The sequence below is a fragment of the Calidris pugnax genome, unplaced genomic scaffold (assembly GCF_001431845.1).
Source record: "Calidris pugnax isolate Ruff unplaced genomic scaffold, ASM143184v1 scaffold156, whole genome shotgun sequence".
NCBI lineage: Eukaryota > Metazoa > Chordata > Aves > Charadriiformes > Scolopacidae > Calidris > Calidris pugnax.
The window spans coordinates 235,361-261,493 of NW_015090889.1; positions in this window are offsets into that span (position 1 = coordinate 235,361).

A 26,133-nucleotide genomic window follows, 5' to 3' on the forward strand; every position below is an offset into this window, starting at 1 on the left:
CTGCAGATGTTCCCTTAAAAAAATCACACAAGAGATTTTAGGAGGAAAAGCAAATGGTATGTTCAAGTATAAGATGACAGGAAGCCAGGTACAGGTAGTTGAAGACTGTTATTCAAACAGAACAGACACCAGGAACTCAGTCAATGCCTATGAAGCCAAATGAATTTAATTTTGAAGTTACAGCTGAACAGCCACAATAGCTTATTTGTGGGAGAATTCTTAGAAATTAATGGTCATCCTGTGAGCACCCCAAGCTCTGGGCAGCTGTTGACAATAGGCCTCTGACAATAGTCCAGGCCCTTGACAACAGTGCAGGCCTCGAGGTTACTAGACGGTTAAGTTGTGATTTGTAAACCAATGAAGCTGGCAGAAAAGTAGTAGCTGTCTTCTGAATGTACTGGTAAGTAGGATCTTGAGTAGGATAAAAAAAAAAAAGAAAAGACTGTGTGTGTAAACAGGTAATAATAGCCAACTATACAAGCATGTAACTAGTTATCACCTGTTAATAATAGTCCACTATAAAGGCATCACCTGGGAATTGTCTAAAAAAGCTGAGCTATCTGTGCAATACTTATTCTTTTCAAAGTGCAACCTACATGCCTTAAATAGATATCCCATCTAGGTGAGACAGCCCATGTTGGAGTGAGATCATGAGGAACTCAACAGAACCAGCACAGACCAGTTCTCCCAAAAGGGACAAACGCATCTCCCATTTGAATCCTAGGAAAAGCTGGAGGACTTAGTTTTTGAAAAAGGGAACAAGCTCTTATTTTCAACATGGTATCTGAAAGTGTGTTTGTGCAGGTTTTCATGCACCTTTTCATGCATGATAAGGGTAGTAGAGACAACTATACAAAAAAGGCACAATAAATTAGTTTAAAATATGGGATACATTGCCACAGTCACCTATAAATCTGCAGAGGAAGCAGGTTGCCTTTTGTCTCGGCGTGACGCAAACACAGACAACAGGTGGTGGGTGCAGCCAGAGATGGACACTTCATGTGGAGCGGCCAAAGCCCCTCTCACTCTTCAGCAGCAGATCTGAAACACACTGGCATTGAGCTTAGGGATCCATCTGAAGGATGGTTTATCCAAAAGGAGAAAAAAAGAGCAGAGCTATCCCTAGCTGGTATAAGAATTGGTCTACCAGGGAAGTTTACTATGTTCACAAAATGGATGAAGAACAGAGCTGATAAGGAGCTCATATGTGCGTGGCACAGGGATCCCTGTGCCATTCTTTTCTTCACCTAACACACTTACTAGTATCATTCAGGTCTTCATGCCTTTTGAAATTTAAATTATTTTTGTGAACTTAACCACCACTGGCTAAAAAACACACAACCAAACACCCTAACAAAAGCGTATAAAATTGCTAATACTGAAGTCAACCTGAAGCAATGTGCTGTGATATGTGTCCTGAAATCATGCTCTCTCTCTCCCTTCAGGAGAAAATTATTATATTAAAAAGAATCTATTTGAAAGATGAAAACATTATTTTTTTTCACTGGCTCTGCAATTTGGTTAAAGAGGACGCTTTTTGCCAGAAAGTATGTTTCTGTGGAAGATTCACAAATGTGGCTATTTAGTAAGTCAGCATTTGCTGGATGCTAGAAATGCAGAGGACACCTCCTTTATGCTTTTCCTGACTGAAACCAGGAGCGATGTATTTGAACATAGTGCTTAGAATGGTACTTGGTGCTAAGGTCTTCAGCTCACATGGGCTGTCACAGATGTGGGCAGCCTCCTGGACTCCTGCCACCCACATGTGTAATCAGAGGTGAATGAAAAAACGTTAACTGCCAAGAAGTTATGAAAAGAGTCAAGGAAAAGCAAACACTCAAAACAAAAGATGGCTTTGCAAAATGTCCCAAAGGTCACCGTTGTTAGCACAACAGCACAAAGAAATCCCAGAGTCAATTTGTTTTTTTAATCTTTGACCCCCACTGCAAATTGATTCTAGATACATCTGTTCCTTGAACCGTGAAAAAATCTATTTTTAGTGTTTTAGAAGCCATTACTAAGCTATAGACAAACAAAACATATCAAGGTATTCCTAATTTCTTGTCTTTGACAACACTTCAGAGTTCCTACTGTTCAGAAAATAAATGTCCTGTGATTTCTTCTTATTGCTTCTTGGGCTAAGGATGAGCATTTAAGTTTCTTCTTTAATAGAATCCAAAAGTTACACCAACATACGATTATTTTATTCATGCTAAATGATAATTTTAAGCTCTGATGAATACTTTAAAGTGCTCCAGGTGTTATTTCTAACTTGTGCAGAGGAAGCAGGTTGCCTTTTGTCTCGGCGAAGGATGGTTTATCCGAAAGGAGAAAAAAAGCAGAACAAGTAACACAAGTCCATGGCAATATAATAAATCTTCACATAAACATAACCACCCTGCTGCTGTGTCTGAGAGCAGTCATTTAGAGCCAGTTCAGATATCTCTGCCTGGCTCCATGTCGTGCCATTTAACTGACTCAGGGTACTCAAGAAAAGCTTCAGGATACGAGCGTCACCTAACCAGGATGACAAAAACCCGGGTTACAGGCAGGGCTGAGGTGTCTCAGACACTGCCAGTGCCAGGAAACAACCTCTGCTTCTCTTCATCAGTTGGGACAGGGATGGCTGGAGGCTTTAGCCTACAGTGGCTGATGGACATGTAGTTTCCTTCTTTTTAATTAAAGACGTTTTAAGAGGCTGTGGTAGCTGAATTGGTACTTATGCAATCACTAGATTTAATTTATACAAAGAACCTCTCTGTCAGGAAAAATCTAGCATATAAAATAGCAACCAGAGGGCTTTTGACTGCAACATGTGGTGGGTCTGGATTAGTCTACAAACCAGAAACGATTGGAAGATTCTTTTTCTTGTTTTGGAAAATATCCTTAGGAGTTGTGCAGGTTTGTGTGAAGACATGGAAATGGAGTCCATCAGAAAATTATGAGAGTCCCAAGATCCCAAGATCTCTGCAGGCCTGTCTAGGGAAAAGGGCTTGCAAGTTCTTCTATTCAGAGCAAAAGGCAGCCAGAAAGGGGGAAGGACCATGGTGCTGGAAACTGCATGCAAACCACAGAACTCTTTCCAGAGAGATCTCTCTTGGTGAGCCACGTCTGAGCCAGGGAGGAGAAGAGACAGATTGCTGCATGCTTCATCTGTCAGGAGCCAGCCAATATCCTGGGGATAAGACCAGGAAAGCTTCAAGCAGCCAACAGTATGTCTCCAGGGCTTAAGCCAGATAAGCCAAGCAAGCAGAGACTGGCCCTGCTCCAATAATTAGGTGTTAGAGAAGAGTAACAACACTGTGCCCATTGTTTCCTCCCCCTCTCCCATCCCACATTTACGTGGTCCATTTCAGACCTAATGTGAGTTCAGACAAAGTCCATTCTGTCCCGATCTTAGCTCTGTCCACTGTATGAAATCACCCCAGCGTTCAAATCCCTATGCAGGCAGTAAAAGTGAAAGCAGTCATTTATGGTATTATGGCAACTATCATTTTCTAATAAAGGAAGGAAGGAAAAGAATTCAGAGTGATACCTGTGCTTGGGTACCAGAGAGAAAGTATCCTGTTTACAAGTGCCAGAATGAATCCTAATGCACAGCAAATGACATCACCCTGTGAAACTCCGGCAGATAGCTCTTTGATGAGTGCTTTGAACTTTCATTTTCTTTTGTGGGCATTAAAAGAAAAATAAAATCAGCTAAATCTACTTTCTTCCAACTGCGTTAACCTTTGTGCTGAGTCACATATTGTTAATGTTCCTTTAACTAGGATGGCACCAAAGTAACCTTCTGCTACCACAGCAAGAGTGCTTTCAAAGGCCAGAATTACTGTTATTCCCAGGACAATTATCTGAGGATGGTTTCAGTGGCAGTGTGGTGGCAGGGAGCTGATGCTGCTCTCCACGGACTGTCAATGAGTTTCCCATTCCCCACTTCCGAGCAGAGTCAGGCCCGATCCCGTGTCAGATCTCAGCGCTTAGAAAGTACCGTCAGCCCCACACAGCTTCTTGGCATATGATCTTGCTGTGCAGACTGGCTTCAGCTGTTTGACATTTCAGCTGTACTTCGTAGCATTTATACAAATCCAAGCACATTTGCATTTTCCCATCCAGCTGTTTACCCACTGAGAACACTGTCTTTGAGCCTGTCGTATTTACCAAAATCCAAGATAACCCTGCTTCTAACACAAACCTATAAATTATAAAGGCTGATTTAAGAAAACAACTTTAAGTTTGTTTCTACTACAAACCAAAGCACATAACAACATCAACAAAATAGGAAAATAAAGAAATCCCAGAGGGAAGTAGTGAAACAAATGGTAGTGATTTATCCAGTGGGGATCTCTTTACTCTGATACTGATACTGATACTCTGTTTCATAGTAATGTAAGATAGCCAGAGTGTATGAGGTCAACTTGAAAAGCAATACACTTTTTAACCCCAAAAATCTGAAAGTAAGCTTACTCTTTTGACGAAGGAAGTGTTTTATATAATCCCAATTGTTTCTAGAGTTTCCATCAATATTCTTGATTCTCTTTAGTTCTCAAATAGACCTACATGTCTACACAAACACCTTTGCAACAAAATTGAAACCACAGTCATAGTATTTTTTGGAGATGGAATTCAAGTTTGTGCAAAAATATCCATATCCATATCCATATCCATATCCATATCCATATCCATATCCATATCCAATGTGAACTAAAAAGCAGATGATTATAGTATTAAGAGAGAGACAAATGGATTTACATTGCTCAATGCAATCACAAAAGGAACTGCAGAATTAATCTGGGTCATGCGTAAAATCCATTTGAGTCACGAGACTTCTAATGACTTCGGTGTACATAACTTACACCTCAAAAAGAAAGGGTTTCCAAAATTACCCAGCTGACACTGGAGTAATGCCTTCTACACTTGCTTTCAGCGAAGTTGAAATGTTTGACCTCTGCTAGTGGAGATAGACATGCCCTACTACACTGGGCACATACTTCTTTTTGGTGCTCATCTGAAACGATTGCTTTAGTGCCAAGGAATAATGATCCTCAAAATGCCCAGCTCTGATTCAATCTCAGGTTAGGCTCCACATCAATTTAGTATAGCAGCATGAGGCGTAGTGTCTGTGGCTTAATATGAGCTGCTTTTAGATATCAAATATTTCTTTGCCTCTGTCTTCTTTTTTTTTTCCAACAAATTTCTTATTGAGCAGTGGGGGCAAAGCCTGCAGGGCCTGAATGCCATGTGCTGAGGAGCAAGCCCTGCTCATTGCCATAGAAGGAAGGAGATGGAAAAAAAAGCAAAAATAGGAGACAGAAAAGAAGCATAAAAGAGGAGTAGGAAACAAAAAAAACAAAAGAGTAATGGAAAAAGGGATTGGCCAGCACCCCACATTCCCTTATCTTTACAACAAGCAGTTCATAAACACATGTACGCACTTTACACGAACAAGGAGAGATCCGAAATAGAGATGCGGTAAACAGTAAAAACAACATCCCACTCATGAGTGCTCTTGGGGACAGATGCCGTAAGAGCAGTTTCCAGTGACTCCAGGGGCATTTGCTTACACTCAGCTGATATGGACTCAGGGCCCCTCAAAGTCCAAAAAGGAGAAACGTGGCAGGCGGAAAGGAAGCGTCAGCCATAACTTCTCCCATTATGAAGCAAAAATGTCTATCTGAAACCATGCCAGGCTCCCTAGAAACTCTCCCCCTTGCTGCCCTCCCCGCTTCTCCCTGTTCCTGTAATAGGCTGTAGCATCACCCAAACTGTCTCAGGCTGCCTCAGGGGCAGGAGCTCACAGAAGCAGGCCTGCATCCAAAACAGCTGCTTTTGGTACTCACTGGAGCCCTTTTAAAGGAAAATGCTGTAAGTCAGCTGCCACAGGAAAGAAATAATCTGAGACCTGTCCAGTCTTTCAAACATGGCCTTGAAAAGGGGACAGACCTTTGTTCTGCTGGGATGCTGGGGTCAGCACCAGCTCTATGTCTCCTCCTTCAGTTCCCTTTTTGAAAACTTAGCTCATCTCTTTTGCTCACTTACCAAATTGAAGGATAAAATAGATGCAACTGAATGAAAAGTCAATGCTAATGTCCCTCCTGCACTGGCTACCCATGACTTGAATGATTTACATTATCATTTGCAGGGGGACGAAAGCCCCTTAATGGGACTGATAGTTTGTCTTCAGAGGGGAAAAGCAATATTGACCTAAGAATAGGATTGGCTATTTCACTCCATCATCTTATACAAAAAAATGTAGAACTTCAACATTTTTTTTTTTTATATAAAACAATGATGAATAACCTTTTTCTTTTTTTCTTCTTTTTCTCTTTTTCTCTTTCCCATTTTTCCTTTTTCCGTCCTTCTTGTTCTTCTTCTACACTTTCTTCTTCTTCTTCACCTTTTTCTTCTTTTTCTTTGCCTTCTCCTTCAGATCTTTTACGTGTCCTGGGGTCTTTGTGTAGGAGCAAGAGCATTGTGATTACGCAGCCCTGCTTCAAGAAGTTATAGAGGAGCCCCACAAACAGGCTTCATACAGAAGAAAGGTTGATGTCACTCTACAATTCTGCTCAGAGCAGGAGTGAGGGTCCAGTTATCAACTTGTGATGCTCAGCAGCAAGAAGATGCCAGATTGACTGACATGTGTGAGAGGGCAGAGGGAAATGTGGACTCCTTGGTAATGTATTCAGAATGACAAAAAAACCTTTCCTACTGATCATTGCCATAAGTGAAACCCAGATCATTTATTTACCTTAGGCTGTGCCTGAACATGTGCAATTTCACTGTCAAACCAATACACATAGGACCAGAGTGTTCTTACACACTTACTTCTTAAGACAAGTGTCAACCTTGTCTTAAGGTTGACTTGACTAGAGTCAGTACTCGAGAAGATGTTTTGGTCTTTTCTGGAGATTCCCACAGAAGGCAGATGCTTTGATGCTTTCAGTAACACTCTCAGTCCTTACAGGTTTCTGCAGGATCTTTGTGTTTAGTGGGTCTTTCAGTGATAAATGACTCATATTGCTCTGAACTGAAAGTAACTGGCCTTTACTCTGTGCAGCTCCTGAAAAATTGCCAAAGAACCTCACTGCTGCACTTTACATAGCTTGACTATATTTAGTATGTGCTATACCACAAACTGTAATCTTGCCCTTTGTTCAAGAGATGCAGTGATTGCAGGCTACGGTCTCAATCAGGGACACGTGAACATGCTTTCACGTCTCCTGGCTGTCCAGCTTAACCTCTTCCTAAACCTTCAGCACTGTGTCCTGCATAAGAGAAAGGTCACTGGTTCATGCACTGTGTGGGAATACAGGAGAAAACTTAGTAATACTTTTATTTTTAAAAGACATATTTCGTATAATAAAGCACTTTGCCAGACTTCTTCCCCACTGTTTTCTCCCTTTATTCAGAGGAGATAAGTGCGCGGTTTTAATGTGAATTAGTTTCTTCATTGAACTGGGATACTTTTTGAGGGCAGTCACTATGCTCTGGTTTACCACTTGCTGTTTTGTGGTCTTTCATACTAAAGAGATTTCATTTGTTAAAAAATGAACAAAAAAATGTGTTTGAAAAAAATGAAAATTGGGGAATTTTTCACCAGTATGACTTTATTTTCAATTATAGTGTATCTTTTGGTCAAAATGGAAGCATTCTGTGGGAATGTGTTCAGCACTGATGGAACTCCCATGGAAAGCAGGCAATCTTTCTGTTTATTAGAATATGTTAACTTGAGTTATATCTTGTCATATTTTTGAAGTCTTGGTGTAGTTATGCTGCTCTTAAGCACTGCCAGGTTCTCCTGTCTTTAACCGAATTGTCCCATAGCCCAGTGATCCCAAGTTCACCATTTAGCATATCAACAATCTTGTAGACATGGTCTAAGAATTTGCAGGCTCTTGCACTTTAGACTTTATAAACTTTGAACCTTTTAAAAGAGATGGAAATGAAATATAATTGTGACTTCTGAAATCTGGGAATTTTCAAATGGCAGTTCAATGGAGATACTTTGCATGACCTTGAGTAGGACCCCTGTTGTTGGAGGCACAGAATCACAGAATCACCGTGGTTGGAAGTGATCTCTGAGATCATCAAGTCCAACCTTAAAAAAAAAGAAAGAAATGAAAACCCAAAAACAAACAAACAAAAAAACCAAGAACATACCAACAACAAAACAAAAAACACAACACCTCACCACATCACACCCACCCACAAACCAATAATCTTGGGTGCTAGAGCATGCCCTGAAGAGCCATGTCTACATGTTTCTTAAACACCTCCAGGGTGTGTGAATCCACCACCTCCCTGGGCAGGCTGTTCCAGTGCCTGACCACCCTCTCAGTAAAGTAATTCTTCCTAATATCTAATCTAGCCCTGCCCTGCCGCAACCTCAGACCATTTCCTCTGGTCCTGTCATTATTCCCTTGGGAGAAGAGGCCAACACCCACCTCCCTACAACCTCCTTTCAGGTAGTTGTAGGGGGCAATGAGGTCCCCTGTCAGCGTCCTCTTCTCCAAACTAAACATGCCCAGTTCCCTCAGCCTCTCCTCATAATGTCTTGTTCTCCAGACCCCTCACCAGCTTGGTGGCTCTCCTCTGGACATGCTTCAGCAGCAAAATGTCCTTCCTGTAGTGAGGGGCCCAGAACTGAACACAGTACTCAAGGTGAGGCCTCACCAGTGCCAAGTACAGAGGCACCATCACTTCCCTACTCCTGCTGGCCACGCTGTTCCTGATACAGGCCAGGATGCCATTGGCCTTCTTGACCACCTGGGCACACTGCTGGCTCATGTTAAGCTGGCTGTCCACCAAAACACCTAGGTCTGAGGTACCGAGGTCAGGCTGACAGGCCTATAGTTTCCCGGATCCTCCTTCTGGCCCTTCTTGTAGATGGGTGTCATATCGGCCACCCTCCAGTCATCTGGTACCTCTGACCGTGCTGAACTGTGTTTCCATGCTGGAAACCCAAGTTCCAGCTGACTTTGATTAAAACATACTACTTTGCAGATTCCCAGACGAAGCAATAAAGGCCCACGGATTACAATCCTCAATTTTCAGACTGATCTCTGTTTCTTAACTGCTCCATTTAAGATCAGATTTTCAGAGAACAGTTGAAGATTTATGAGAATCCCTTATATCTTTAACAGCTTTGAACTGGTGTAGACAATTAAAATGGCAATCTGCGGCACCTGACTTCAACGCGTGATGTTATGTAACTTTCTAAGGTCATTTATTAGATATGAGCAAGAGAAGTCCTGGAAGGGTGGACCATATGGTGCAATAATTTGTGATCTGCCTTGCTGTTTTTTGTAGAAAGGGGGAAAGCTAGTAAAGTGCTTACTTCAGCACGCTTTAGTGCATTTTACAGTTTTTACTGTTTGTACCTGGAATGTATGCAAGGCCTTCCCAGAAATGTGTTCACAGAAACAGATATCCAAACTGGTATATTTGGAAAACACCTTGAAAATAATTACTGTGACAACTTCAGAAGCTCTGCTAAGAAACTTAGCAGCATATTTCAGTGCCTGGCACTGTCTTCTGATACACTGAAAGTTCAAAACCTCAAAATTATGCTCACAGCGGGATGTTGATCTCTACCAGTCAATCTCGGTGCTGCTCTGAAGCATGACCATTAAAAGGGCTGTGGCCGTTTCAGCACATCTGCACTTACCATTTTAACACCAAAATATCTCTATGTTAATTTTACCTTTAGTATCTGAAGATATGCACAAGTAGAAGCAGATGTCTTTTCATAAAAAACATTAGCAGGAACTTAGGAGCCAGTCCAGATTCTTTAGGAATCCATATTTCCTCCAGAGTTTGGAGGGTCCTGCTTTTTGCACAATTCTGTTAAAGGGAAATCACGATTGCTTTTGAACAAGAAAATGTTAACATATTTGGAGCCAATGCAAAAATGATGTTGCAGGCAGAAGACACAATTTCCTCTTTTAGAAAAAGAGATCTTGTCAGTGTCTGGGAGAAGGCAGTGGCAGCTCACGTCTGCCTGGGAGAGGGACAGCTTGGACCTGCCCAGCAGTCACCCTACTGGGTGACTTGGGAATTTTGATGATGGGTTTGGGATCAAGCCATGTTCATTCCTTGTCTGGCAGGAGAGTCCATATGAAGCATGAAACTATGGAAGATGGAGGAGATAAAATGGAAAAGGCAAGGCCGTTAAAAAAGGCCACAAATAGAAGTGCTGCTGTAATCATCAAATAACTATAAAGTGTCAGAAATTCCAAAAGCTGAGAGAAAGTCATTAAAGATAGCACTGTTGAATGAAGAGTGACATACACTTTCCAAAATATTACTTGCTTTCTTGGTGTGTATCGAGCTAGGCATGCATACTTCCTCCCACTCTCTCTTGCCTCTTTAATACTTTCCTGACTGTTTGCAAAAAACATTAAAAAGTTATCAATTAATTGAAATTACAGGAGAATGGATTAATTGAAAAGCTCTCTCTGTGGACTTCTATTACTATACACAACTATGCCATCTTAGCTAGACATGAGTTAGTCTGATTTACAATTTTCATCGTACAAATCAGAATGAGTCATTTGAATATAAGTGTTTACAAATTAATGTTGAGGCTCTCTGTGCACAGGACAGCAACTCATGAGGGAAACTCGGTATTCCAAGCAACCCTGTCATCATTAAGAAAAAGGAAAGGGAGAAACTCCCCAGACTAAAGATTTACTGTTAAATTGCTATTTTACTGTAGTTGTATGATTATATTTGATAGAAATACTAATTTATTTTTAACTATGCGGGTAGAGAGTTCTTTCTATGTATGCATTACCATGCTTATGTAGATTACCAGCTTTGTCTCTCATTTCTTGTTTCAATTTCCCGTACTAAGAGCTTTGTAAAGCACTAGTGATCTTTCTAGCCTTCTTTCTTCACAATGATGGTGTGCTTTGAGAGATTAAATAAAATTCCTTTTTTTGTGCTAATCATAATGAAATGCAGATGTTTGGTGTTCTCCATTTTTATCAGTGGCTGCATTTCAGAAAGTTAGATCCACCAGCAGAGCTGTTAAAAGTATAACTGTATTCCCAAGGGCAGCCACTTCCAAGCGCATTTGGTCTGAAACAGTGTTTGTTTCCATTATTTGCTCACAAGAAAGCACACGGCCGAAAGGCTGCTCATATTTGTATTGTATGATCATTTGACCTTCCCCCTATGCTTAAGTAAAGTATCATTTTTAAATTAAAAACATTTTTGCCCCATGTTACTAATACCAGATGCTGTGAATAAACCAGTAACGCTTTAGCCCACCGTGCATTTACCGTAAGATTTTCATTAGTAATGCCTTCCTAGATAACTAAATTATCAAGGTTTATGGAACCCCTCAAAACAAGAAACTCTCACTTTATGATCCTGAGAACAGAATATTCAGCTTAAGTTGACATCAATGAAAGCTGTTATGTGCCTAGCTTAAAGTCAGGTGACAGTCAAGTTAAATGACAATTAAGCACCTGATGTTATTCCTATAAAGTTGATGAGCATTTTGCAACTGGCAGGAAGAAGAATAGGATCAGATTGATCTGATAACAGATTTTCCTTTACAAAATGATGTTTAACAGCAATATGGTTTGTAAGAGGAAGAACTTGCACTCAGACATATTCCTGCACATCAGCTGTTTCATGACCACCTCCATGTGCGTGCTCCTTGTCTGTGGCAACTCACAGGAATTTGAGCCTAGCATTTTTTTTACTGAGGCTGAGCTAATTTGAATTACTTCATCTCTGCCTGGGGAAGGCAGCATCCTCATGCACAGTTAACCCAGCTCAGCCAGCAAACAGGAGATTGTTAAAGCGTGACAGTGATAACTGATTGCTGATGGCCATGTTCCTATGCATAGCCGCAATTGGACCAAAGCTTGTCTCCACTCTGAGATTTTGCTTCTGAATCAGACTGTTGGAAAGAGAGGAAAATGTTTGGCACAGGAGCCTGGTCAGACCTGAATGATAAAGCACCTTATTCTCTTTCCTTCTCTCATATACAATTTTACTTATGTATCAAAAAAGGCACTCTTTGCTTGACACATTACTTATGTGACATGTCAAAGCTCTGTCCAAGGCTTGATAAGCCCATGACAGCAGTTAGGGCACAGCTTAACCTATGCTGTCCCTGATAAATCTGAACCTCATGCTCCCGACACAAAAAGTGCAATTTTTAGAGCCACAAATGGGACAAAATTGTTACTTTGCATATAGGTAGTTAAGAGGCTTTCAGGCCTGATATGCAGCACCACAGTGCCTTAGCCAGGACAGCAGCTGATTAATCTCATAACAAATCTGTTACAGATAAAACACGAAACAAATCAAAGTGACTTGTTATGTAAACCTGGGATTTTTCATGCTTGTTGTCGGCCTGCTGTTACCCAGCTACTGCCTGGTGAGAGAAACAACCACAGGTGAGTGTGACTTCATCCAGCAACTTAATTTACTATGCATATAATAAATATCACTCTTCATTTAGATTCTTGGAAGTTAGATATGTAGATACACCTAGATACATATGATCCCATCCAAACATGCATGTTGCTTTAGTGAGTTACTGATCTTAAAAATAATTCTGTCCAGAGCACACATCCAGTTGTGCTATCTTTCTGCTTACATCTACCAAATAAAAGAACGTGCAGCCTTGCTCTGGAAATTGAGCCATACACTGTTCCCTGGTGTTCTTCTTTCTTGTGATAGTAGCTAGGAGTAAGGACCTACGTCACATCCACAGCAGGAGCTGTGGGTTCACTGACAGAATAGAATAACGTTTAACTAGTGGTGTTTAACTAATCAATAGCTTCGTTTGGCTGTAGTCTAGGATTTGTTTTCTTTTTGATTTTCCCTATTTCCTTGCACTTGTGGTATTGTTAATCTTGCCAATATTAGGAATGGCTGGTACTGGAGAGGTTGGAAGTGAAAAAAAAAAAACCTACAGAAAGATAAATAGCTCTTAAGGCATGCAGAAATCTTCAGATAATATTCTGATTTCCAAAATGGAAATCTACATAAACCCATATGAATTTTGCAACACGAAAAGAAACAAAAAGTATGAAGGACTCTGGTGTGTTCTTTATGGTAACATGAAATTTGTTCTACTATCTCAATACATTGGGCAAGTTTACTACACTATGTGTTATTAGATGTAGATTTTCATTGAATTACTTTTCCACTCTCCTTTTTTTCCTCCTCATTTTAAAGTATCTTTAAATTTAAGAGTTGTTTCTCTTAGTTCAGCCTAGTCAGAAAAATTAGTGCAGCTTTTCATCTATCACTGCCAGACAGAGCACCCTAAAATATATACATATTACACAGCAGAGTATGATATTAGTGTGCTTGCATTTTTCAATAAAATTGTGTTTGCCAAGAACTAGATCACTTCAATTTGCTTCTTGGACCAAACAAATATAGAAACTGAATGCAATTTGTAGAATTTGCAGAATTCCCACTTTGAAAGGCCTGCTGCAAAATGTGTGGGACTTCCACAGAGAAACCCAAGAATACTATCTGTGATCTGCACAGAATGTTTTTTTTTTGTAAGACAGAAAGTGAGAGGTAGTGCATTGTCAGGTACTTGAGAAGTGTTATAATGGCTTGGTAATGCAAGGCCTAGAGTGCATTAATACAGTTATAAAATGTATCTGCGTAGCTATAATAAGAATAAGTAAAAAGGAAAAAACCTCTCTGAATAGCTTCCAAGTCTGCATCACAACGAGCTTATGTCATTCCCTATAATTATGAAGCCATAATCAAAAAATAATGATTCACCACTAGGCCATTAGACTTCCAGAGTTCACAGGGCAGTTAGTAAGAGAAAAAAAGCATAGAGGAATTTAGAAACTGTCCCAGAAGAAAAAAGTATCTTTCTTCTTATCTAGTGCTTTGAGACATGAAGTGTGTAGTGCATGATACTTCAAAAGTCTCGCAGTACACAGTTATACTCAAGGTTAAAAAATATGTATATATTTCTAAGCAATTTTATTCTGGCTCGGGAAGTTTTGGAGCTGAGTAAAGCACTAGTCATTCTCTTTTTTCAAAATTAACGTTACTTGCTTAAGCAGAAAATATCTTTCCCTCCAGAAAACATTGCATGTTTGAGAGCAGCTGGCTAGTATTGCATTGCATGAAAGTTTATGACCTGTTCTGTTCAGCTTTTACTGCATTGTTGGTATAACATGTCTTAATCTTTTCATCCCCTTTAGAATAAATACTGTGCCTGAAAAATCTTCCTGCTGTATATCTCTTGTTGTCTCTCAGGCTTTTCTTAAGGCTTTCTGAGGCAGCTTTTTTTTTTTTTTCCTTGAGACAAACTGTTCCCACTTTTTTTCCAGTGAATGATCATTCCTACTCCACTCATGCAAGCTGTTGGGTATATTTGAGGCACATACATGTTTCTGATACTGCATTGTTTAAATCCTCTCACTGCCTATTTAATTTAGTTGCAAACCACTTCCTGTAATACAGGGAATATAATTTTCACTAGTTTTACAGAAGTGATATGGAGTTAGAAGTCCAGATCAAGCTATATGGTACCAAAATCCTTCCCTATACACCCTAATCACACCTTATTCAAGCTTTGAATTAAATTGAAACTGATACCAATGCAAAGATATCCATGGGAAGGAAAATGTCTGAACATATTTACATGAAATTTGGCTGAAAAATGACAATGTTTCGCAAATACTTGTTCACTGGAGTGATTTATCTAAGAGTGAATTCTGGTTCCCCACATGCTGGACACTCCCACGCAGCTGCCGGCTGAGCTGCAGAGTCTTGGGAGACCATCAGGGGAAGATGTGACTACCCTGGGAGTGCCTCTTTGGGTTTGCTGGGAGTGGTGTGTAATGCGGCGTCTCATGCTTATATTTGATTCTTTCTCATGTATCCAGCACAATTCAGAGCTGTGACAATTTAATGAAAACACTGACAAGTCTGTTCTACACAATTCAGCCAGTGCTGGCCTTTGAAACACTTCCATGTGTCAATGGCAAGAGAGTGTGGAGAGAGGGAACATTTGTTAAGCTTGCACAAGAGCACTGGTGCTAACAAGGCGTGAGGGAATGAACTGAGAGGCATTTGCAGAAGCAGCAATACAAAAAGGATTTGTTGTATTATATATCAACTCCCACCCTGATTTACATGTCATTTATATCATTTGCCACTTCTTAATTATCTCCTGACAGGAAAGGGGAGTACCTCTGGTGAGAATGTTAATTCTTCAGTTTGTAGGTACTTATGGCTTCACCAGCACCCTGGAGTAACATCCCTTTTCTCATGCATAGGTTCCCTGTATCTGCAGGTCAGCAATCTGTGTGTTTGGGGGATTTTCCTGATTCCATTCAGAGCCCTCATGGACGTATATCTGGGCATAAAGGAAAATATGTGGGCTATGTCTTTTCTTCTTCACCAACACCCTGCAGAAGTGCAACAGCACTTTGTCCCCCTGAGCAGGTTTTGTCACCATCATCTACTGACTGTGTTAAGAACAGGACTGCTATTGACTGATATTGTTTAAAATACACCATTAATAGTTCTAAGTGGATTTATCCAGCACGTGGAGAAGAGAGAAATGAATAAAATTGTTGGCTAATTGAAAATAATATGATCCATTATTGACTTTTCTTGGCTTTCCCAGGAGGCATTTCCTTCCAGTAAATGTTCCCAGCTAAATGAAATTTTGTGAATTTTGTCTGTGCTGACAAGCATTAGTAAATGATTTAAAAATCCATATTTATTTGAAAAAAATAGTGAGTATGGGTAAGGGAATAAAGTCCTCTGTCTGGAAGAGAACACATTTTGGCCTGATTCTCCTCTCAAGGAAGTCAGCAAGAGCAGGATCAAGTCATGAAGGACTCTTAATTAAGGAAGTGTATTCCTTGCAAGAGGTTTCTAAAGTCTTTTCAAAGTAGAAAAATTGTTGCAGTAATGGCTGCAGATAATTAGTATAAAAACATGCGTTCCCTTTTGCCAAATGTCCCATTTACTTCTATATGGTAACATCACTTTTCTACTTCACAATGTGATTTATTAGTTACTTTTCTGGAATGTGATTTCTGCTGCTACAAGGAAGTCCTGAGCTATGAGTCTTCTTTTAGGGAACTAGACGTCTTATATTATCAGTCACTTATGGAGAAGTACAGGGAAGAACTTCAAGACCCTTCTTCCAGTTTAGTTAATGGTACTGATCCACACAACTGGTCTCATGGCCTCCAGACTGAGAATCATTTTTCTATTCCTTTAAGGTTTCTAATGGTGCTATTCTTTTCAAAGGGGCCAATAAAACCCTACAAAATAACTGGACGCGATTTTTTCAATCTCATGGTTTGTTAAAAAAAATGACAGCTGGCCACTGTAAATTTATCTTCCCTCTGGGAGAAGCCGTCACACCAGGAACCAGGGCTGTTGTCACTGTAAACCTCTCTGGGTGGGCAGTCATCTTTTCTTCTGCTTAATGCAGTGCCTGGCATGCGGGAGTCCCTGGCTATGGCTCTAAAGTGCTGTCATTACACCAAGTCTAAATAACGATGGAAGCTGTAAGCAAAGGTAATGCGTTTTGGTAGAAAAGGTGGGTATGCTGCTGGGGTGGAGGGGAATTAATGTGATATGAGTGGGCTCCAAAATGGGGATGGGACTTCAAGAAGCAGCACATCCTTATCTGCTGATCAGTCTTCTCTGACCGTGGGCACTGGAAGGAAGGTGGTGTCATGCAGCAGTTGGGACTGTGGCTCCATGTGCCTCAGGAGGAAGTGAAATGAAAGGCACAAAGGACTGAAGTAGCTCTGGTGTAGCTGTAGCTGTGCTGAAAGTATACACTCGGGAGGACATGTAGCCACCCACAGGTAAGCAGATTTCTGGCATTTTTATAATGGAATTTATAAATAAGAGGGATGAAAGTAATTTACTTATTTATGTGTGTGTCTGCGGACATAAGAAAATATAATGCATACATGTGACATGCTGATCATTCCCAAAGAATTCCCAGTTGCCTTGAAAATGGGAATTCTATTACCTCAATACTTCTCGTGTTAATAGCAGCAATATCTTCTAACCAATATGACAGCCATGAGCAGAAGATGAAAGGAAAATACATTAAGAAATCAAGAGTTGACTGCAGGAGGTAGAATAATGAGTCAACCATATGGGAAATTAAGGTTATTAAATGCTTGCCTGCATCTTACTCAGAGAGTTGCCTGGAAGGTTAGCAATGAAACCTGAAACTATATGAAACTGCCTTGGTTTTATACTGCATTACAACCCTGAAAATCACAGCAGATTTCTCAAAACAGGCCACAAAAGGCCTGCAGGAAAGCTGTGTTGTGCCATGACTCTTTCAGCCAGTAGGTCCAACAGCTCAATGTGAGCATAGTGTGTCTCTGCTCGCCGGGGGCTGGCCACCGTACAGCTGCATTTTCAGAGCCTGAGCTGGGAGCTGGGAGCTGCTGATAGACCACAGTGCTGTGTGCTCGTATCCAAAGAAGTCATGAAACAGGAGTCTGCATCTAGACCAACTAGACAAAAATACAGAGTAATGAAATACTTGCATAAGTTTGGATATGAGGCAATAAGACACCCTCAATAGTTTTTTGTTCATTGGGTCCTACACCAGCATCTTCCAGTAACCTACATCTGCTGGCTTCCAGTTTCTGGCACGGCTATTTGGCAGCCTCAGTTTCCCTTTCACTCATGAGAGAAGTTTGGTTTCTGCTGAGACGAAAAGACTCTACCTTTGCAGGGATACTGAAAATTGAAATAAAAATTACTCCTTTCTCTTCTATGATCAGAACAATACTTAAAACTTTCCCTTTTCATCTTTCTAGCATGTCTCTTTGAGACCCAAGTCTGTTACCTTCTTCAAAAACACTTATTAGAACTCAGCAAACTCTGGGAAGGTGCAGAAGGTAGGGCTCATTTTCCATATGTTCCATATGTTGCACATTCCTGGCAAAAATATCTACTGCTAAAGCAGTAGACTGTGCTCACAGGATATTCAGACACTTCTCGGGAACAATTAATTTCTTCTTAAAATGGGCAATCTGAAATAGTTCAGGTGAACCGTAGGCTGGAAACATCTTTTTTTCTCAGTTGATCTCAGCAGGCTATTTCTTCTCCAGCCCAAGAGATGTTTTCAAATGAAACCCACCTACTCACTCTCTCTGGATGGATATATGTTCGAAGTGAAGAGAAACCTAACCTGTCCCCATGCAAGTGACCTTTGATTTGAAATAGTATAGATATGATCTTGGGACTCTGTGTGTGTTCTTTGGAGTCTCGCTAATCTCACTGCTCCCAAATTTATTAGGTTGGGCACAGAAGTGCACAAATTGGCTTTGTTGTGGGTGTATACAAGCTGGGCTTTTGTACTGCTCTGGAGAGATTTACTAGCACAGGTTGGCAATAGCTTGAGAAATTGAACGACATAAATGCAAATAACTTTTTACTCCCTTCCATGATTGTCCCTTCTCTGAAGATAGGTTAGAAGGAACATATCATAACAGCCTTTAGTTCTCCTTAATCAACTTTTCTGATCAGGAGCAGCACTCTTTTACAATGAGTTCAGGAGTATGTTAAGGTCAGACTTTTAGCTTTTCACAGATGTCAGCTCTTTTTACAAACAAACAGAGGACAGTTTTGAGCTTTTCTTGGCCATGATTATGTTATGTTTCTTATTCTTAAGCAGTTTTTTTTTTTTTTTGTCTGCATGTTTTCTTGTTAGGAGAATTAATTTCTTCATAAATAACAGGTAAAGAACCTGCTGGCAATGAATTCCTGAAGAATGTCCCTGTTGTATGAGCCATAGTCTCCTATTATATGCAGACTTCCTGTAGATTTGGGCTTATCCATTTCCTTTTTTCATCTGTGCAATAGTGTGGGAAAACAAAATCTCAGAGGTCCGTAGTTAGTTGCACTTGGTACCCTATTAGTCCCTTGCCTGGGCTTGTCAGAAGGGTAGTCATATAGGGGAAAGATTCCAGCTGTCCCATTACCTTCGACCACCTGCTCTTTGCACTGCTCAACCCTACAGCCTCATGATGTTCCTGGCTCGAGCAAATGGGCACTCTTTTCCAGGTACATCCTAGGGGGTAGCTTTGACCGTGGGGGGCTTCTGTGATTCTCCAGCTGTTGTTGTTCTCCTGGGTAAGGGTGGGATGTGTGGTACCTCATTTGGATGTTTCACTTCTGAAAAGTGGCACCTAAGCTATGAGATATAATTTCTTTTCGTTCTTGGATGAGAGTATTGTTTATTGTATATCTTACTACATTGAATATATTTTTATACTCATTGTCTCACTGTCAGTTCACAAAAGGAAACTTCTAATGTACTCATGTGAATACAGATGCAGATGTAAATATCTTAAAATAGTACATTCAGGAGTTGCTTTTTGAACAGCAGTATCTGGAGCTTGAGTTATTGGTACTTGCAGTACTTTCTGCAGAAATCGAATGTACACTGTCTGAAGGCGACATTTAATGCCAACATTAAAGAAAATCCCTCAAAAACCCCCTATTATTCCCTATTTTGAGAAAGACAGTTTAATACAGTTTAAAAATCTCCATCCTTGCTAAATCTATAATGTCTTTAATATGACTTCAAGTAGAGTTCAGAACCTGGTGCCCAGTGCCTGCTTAGCATTTATTTCTCTCCTGCAAGCCATATAAAGGAAATAAAAATCCCTACCAATAGCACTCTTCTCTTTCAACTCTTCATATACTTAACACTACCAAGAAGTAACATTTCATATTATGCACACAACTGCATTTCCCCTTTCTCATTAGAATTGAAGATTTCTGCAACAGCTGCTGACGGATAACCAAATAGTGCTTGCCCATAATGACTTTTTTTCTGTGAATGAATTCCTATAACAGCTCATATAAAGAAGAAAAAAGGTATAATCACACTTCCCACTGGTAGTCAGCTGATTAGGAATGCAAAAAACTTGTCAGTAACAATTCTCCTTTACTGCTGATAAAGTTAGGGGTCAAGTAATTCTGTGTAATTCTGTGTTTTGGTGTTCAACTGGAGAAAGACCTTATCACTATGACTCTGCCCTCTCCTTCGTGTTCCCTCTTTTTCAGAGGAAAATTAGAATTAAGTGCATTTTGAACAATCTTTTGGCTGTAAGTTTAGCAAATCAAACTTCTCACACAAAAACATTCTGCAGGGTTTTGCCCTTTGTTCACATGCACAGCTGTGAAGAAGGCTTTGATGCCAGCATCAGGAAGCATGAGATCATATGTTGTTTATAGACCAGAATGGCATCAAATGTAGGAAATTGCCCAGTTATTTCCTTTACTAAGTACAAAACATTATATTTATTAGTCATTTAATTATGATTTCAGAAATGAATTTGTAATGATGGAGGGAGGACAATAATACTTAATAATTAGGGAAATGAGAAACCTGTATTTATTCAAATAAGTCCAGCCCTTCTGTTTCCTGGATGACAAACATTAAGGAAATATGATTTTATAAGGTATGCTATCTTATTTTGGAAATATGGGAATGAATTGTCCAACTGAGCATGAAAAAAATTTGGCATGTCAGTGGCGCTACATTATTCCGTTTATAGAAATTCTGCATCAGGAAAAGCACAAGTATTTTGACTGTGATTCACTAGAACACATGCTTATAAAATCATAGAATCATAAAATGGTCCAGGCCAGAAGGGACCTCCAAAGGTCATCTAGTCCAACCCCCCCGCAGTCAGCAGGGACACCCCCAACTAGACCAGGTTGCCCAGGGCCTCGTTGAGCCTCTCCTTGAATATCTCCAGGGATGGGGCCTCAACCACCTCCCTGGGCAACCCGTTCCAGTGCTCCACCACCCTCACAGTGAAGAACTTTCTCCTAATCTCCAATCCAAATCTGCTCCTCTCCAGCTTAAAGCCATTTCCCGTCATCCTATCACTACAGGCCTTTGTAAACAGGCTCTCCCCAGCCTTCCTGTAGGTCCCCTTCAGGTACCGGAAGGCTGCTATTAGGTATCTCTGGAGCCTCCTCCAGGCTGAACAACCCCAGCTCCCTCAGCCTGTCCTTGTAGCAGAGGTGCTCCAACCCCCCGATCATCCTCGTGGCCCTCCTCTGGACCTACTCCATCAGGTCCATCTCTTTCCTATATTGAGGGCTCCAGACCTGCACACAGTACTCCAGGTGAGGTCTCACCAGAGCAGAGTAAAGTGGAAGAATCACCTCTCTAGACCTGCTAACAATGCATCTTTTGATGCAGCCCTGTTTTGACCTGCAAGTATTTTAAGTAACACACTACAGACAATGAAACAGATGGAATATAAAATGAAAGTGCACATTTCATTGAATTGGACTCTTTGAGCAGGCAGTGAATACCACACGTTTTCTCATAAAATTTAACAATGCATTAGTGTAATGTAATTTCAGTTCTCCAGAGTTCTTATGGTAAATACTTTATATGTAATATATGCTAATATATTTTAAAATGCTTTCTTAGACCATAACTTTTAAATTAAATTTACATTTACATTATATTAAATTATATTAAATAGATATAATTAAATTAATATATTTATATTTACATTGTTTTGCTATATGATACTGTTATGAATTATACTAGTGTAATTACTTTTTTAATTGATTCTTGCACCTGATGCTCACAAGACACATTTTATTTCTGTTTAATCCCTATTTGTCTAAAGTCCTCATTGTTTATCACTTCTACAAAAGTCATGCTTATGACAACTCCTAAATAAAGGTGTCAAGAAAAGAAATTTAAGATTTTCTTGCTGCTGTTGTCATTGTTCAAATAGGATGATAAAAAATGATGTTGCAGGTACCTAAATATATCATTTATCTTCAAGAAATCCTCTCTGTAATACAAGTATGGAAGTGAGCTACAATTGCCTGAAAATGTACATCAGAAAAGTCTACATAACCAAACCCATTCGTTGGCAATCACAAGAAAGAGTCCAAGCTCAGCAGTCTCAAGAGCTTCATTATTTCTACACTGAATACAGAAACAGGAAATGAAGGGGGTGGTTATATAAATGAGTGTAATACTTTGGGCAGAATGAAATTTGTATGATTAGGCCAAACATTATACAAGTAGATCTACTGACTTCATAAATGGCATACAGACGTAATTAGGATTTCCCAATCCTTGTTTATTAAACTGTCCCCAAACTAGAGATCTGTAAACCAAAACCCCAAATGGTAAGATGCAGTTTGGTAACTTTTATGTACAGTTTATATGCATGTTAGAAAAAGTCATGTTTAAATTTAGATTTTAAAAGGGACTTTTTTAGAGTTTCTAGAGGAATTAAAAAGTTTTTTAAAACTTACACATTATGATTTTACATATGTATGCTTATATCACCTATATATATATGTTTTAATTGTTTCATAAACATATTGCTATTGTGCTAAAACCTTTACACACAAATAGAAAGATTTGTATATGAAGCAAATACTAATTAAATACTATAATTGCTGAACTATTTTCTTTTTCAGATTTTTTTTTAATTATGGAGGTTTTTTTGAAAACTCCTAAACTATACTTTGGTGAGCCAATTCACAGAAGGATTCCTCCTGTCTATGAACGTCACAGAAAATGCCTATAAAGAAATATATATTCATAAGAGTAGTCAGATTTTCTGTCATCGCTGACTTGGGAACAAACAGTACAAAGTGCTCATTAGTTGGAACACGAGGATTCAATAAAAAAGTGGAGTTGGCTAGTGGGCGGCAGTTCCAGTACATAACAAAATGTTGAAGTTTCAAAATTTGTTTTTATTCTGGGTTAGAATGAAAAAAGAAACCATGCAAGCATTTTGGAAAGGAATTCTGTCAAAACACTCCTTTCTAAATTGAAAAGGTCTGTTTTCTTAATTTCTTTTTCTTTTTCAATGAAAATGAGCCTTGGCTGCTGTTGAAAACTGTAGTGACCCAGTGACACCTCTGCAAAATGTGGACCTTGGCAAAACTTTGTAACCCAATAAAAATAAAATAAAAAGTAAAAGTATATGTTATTAGGTATTCTAGTGACTTCTAAGACAAAATAACCAGCACAATCTCAGTGATTATGTTTATAAAATGGCAATCTTTTAGTTTTACAGCATCTTGGGTAAGGTCTTTAAATCAATGACTTAAAAATTATACTTAGAATCCTTTTCTATTTTACGGAAAGGGTGCACACATCTGGGTAGCACAAACATAGTTCATAATTTCCATTCAATTATTTGGTCAAAATATGAATGCTTTTATCATCAACTTTTCCCACATAGAGATGATACTACTCAAGTATAATGACAGCGTGATGAGAAGTTTATTTTATGACTTTCTTTAGCACTGCTAAAGTGCTTATTCCTTCTAATAGATCAGAAGCCATTAATCACATGAGTTAGTCACTGAAATCTGCTCACCATTAGGTAAACCCACTCAGCATCCTTCTGTAAAGAAGAAAGCTTTCCACTAAGATGTTCCAACAGTTTAAATGCTCTCCAAGGTGTTAAATAACTTTAGTCAGGCAGCATATCTAATTTTTCATATTTCTGATCACTTTTAAGCAACAACCTAAGGATCATGGTGTCCATATGTGTGGATACAGCTGTAAGTCCTACTATCTGGTGCAGCCCTTGGTGGTGGCAGAGCCCCGTGGATTTTGCTGTACATGATAGCACTCAGGGGTCTCATGCCAGAGTTGAGGTATCATCATCTTAACAGAGGTCCATAGCGTTGTACCGAAACTCCGGATGAACACCTCATGATAAGGATGTCTCTGTCCTCAGGTACACATTGGTTCCCATGAGTGGAGAAGACCTCTCTCCACAGGGGAGCCAGGAACCTGGGGAGACTGCCCCCTAATTTAGGAGTCTAAATTAGGTGCCCAAGCCTAATCAGTGAGACTATCTTCCTCTAATTCCTACCACTTAAAAAAACCCAATCCAACCAAAACCAAAAAAGCTGCATACTTCCTTTCCTGTATCTTTCTCTTGGCAGCTCTTGTTGGTCTCTAACTGAAACAGGAGAAGGCTAAGTAAGCCCTTGGCTGACCCCGTGCAACCATTCCTTCATGCTCTTTGCTTGTGGACATCTCCTTTGTTTTCAAACCAGGGGCATAGGATATCAGTACTCAATCTGCTTGGAGATTTGAGTAATACATCATCTCATCTTTCTGTGGGTCTGCTACAAAATGCTTCAGAATTGGAAGGCTCCCTGCCACTGCAGAAATTTCTTCTTAGTCTTTCTAATCTGAGATTGCCTTATACTCTCAGGTGTTGGGGGTAAAAGATTTTTAAATTATTTTTGGAAGGAAACCCCTCAGCTGAAGTTGATAGGGTTCACCTCTTATATATAAATCATGATCTTTGAATCTTATTGTCCTTTTGACCTCAGTCATTTATAGCAGAGGAAGATACATGAAGAGGAATCCAACTTTTAGTGTGATCAGAGCTTGAGCTCACAGCCTCAGCAGTAGCTCTACAAAGTATTTTAAAAGAACCCGAACTTCAGAATAATTTCCTTTTCATCCTTTAGTTCAAAGACATTAAGGGACTCAATCCTCAGCTGTTCTTTCTAACCACATACTCTTGTGGGCTACTTTGAGCATTAATGTTTCCCTTGGAAATTTGTAGCCTTCTTTGTATGCATTTATGTAATTAGTAGCAAGCATTAGACTTTACATTTTTTTAAACCAACAGTACTTTGAAATGGACTTTCATCACATATCAGACATATTTTAATGTGTTTAGTGGATTGCACAGTACTTTCCAGGTCTTAGCCTAAGAATGGGGAATGTAAAGTCAGTTCTTAGCCATTCTCTTTCAAATATATGTTTTAGGTGTTGTGTTTATATAAATGACATGAAGCGTTGATATTGGCCCTCCTACAGGATAGGAAGATACAATTTCAGTCTTTGTAGAGCTGAGGCGAGCCATAGTTCGTTGCAAGCTAACTGCCACAAGCGAAGAGATGTATTTGGGTGGCATCTGCCAAATGGGAATCTGTTTGAGAGAGGTTGGAGTTTTTGCTGTACGTATGAACTATAAATCACTTCCTGGTAAGAGAAAACCACAGAACAGCACAACATGAAGCTAATATATTCTAATCTGATTAAGTTATGCTTGTGGAAAGATGCTGGTACCTCACAGAGGTTGGGCTCTAGGGAATTCCATCACCAGAATGGATTTAGACTAATTTCTGTATTTAGCTGTGACTGACAGAACCAGCTAGCCACTTTTCCATTGCTGATGATGCAGACAGTGTTGTATACCATCTTGCTGCCTCTTTTATACATAAAAATAGCGTAATACAGTTCTCACATGTATTTCATAGTGCATTTTAAAAAAAGCATCCACTCTGTGCTCCAAGATAACATATCACTAAGAACCAGCTCCCATATAATGAAAATGCTAAGGCTGAAGAAAGGGATTTAAGATATTGATTGGCAGAATTTAGATGTGAGTAGACACCAACACTGAACTGAAAATCTCTGTTCTGAAGAAAGCATTTTAATGTTTACAGCTGTTATAGACAAGTAATATCAACTTTGTCATAAACTCAAATAAATTAGGAGTGTAATGGCTGTACTAACCCAGGCCAGGCTTGAAAGCATGGTAGTGCCAAGCTGCTCCTTGAAAAATGTTTATGGAGGAGAGAAGGCTGCCTGGTGTTGAAGGAGGGCTAGGGGAGGACCACAAGCACCATGACTCTTCCTCAAAAGAGATGTAATCAGTCCCTCTTCCAGACTAATGCTGGAGCATGTAGCAAAGAGGGTTGGTGGATTTACCTGGACCAGGAGAAAAAGAATCCTCAGGAATATGTAGAATATAACATATTAATATATAGAAAGCTTGGATTAAAATTATACATTCTGAGTTTAAACATATTATTTCAACTTCCTGACTGACAGGGCTTTAAATCATTACCTTCCAAATGTCATGTCATTAACTCAGTGCTAACATGCTCAGTACTTTTAATCTATTTTAAAAAAATATACAGTAGTATCAGCTCAGTAAGAGTTCAGTTTATCCTTCTTATCCTGCTGATACTCAGTTCAACTTTACTTCATTTTTGGTGGCTCTAAATCAGGGCAGGAAAGAAAAGGTTTCAAATCAAAGGAATGACTGCATAATTGCAGATCATTCCCTCATCTCATTGTCTTGTGAC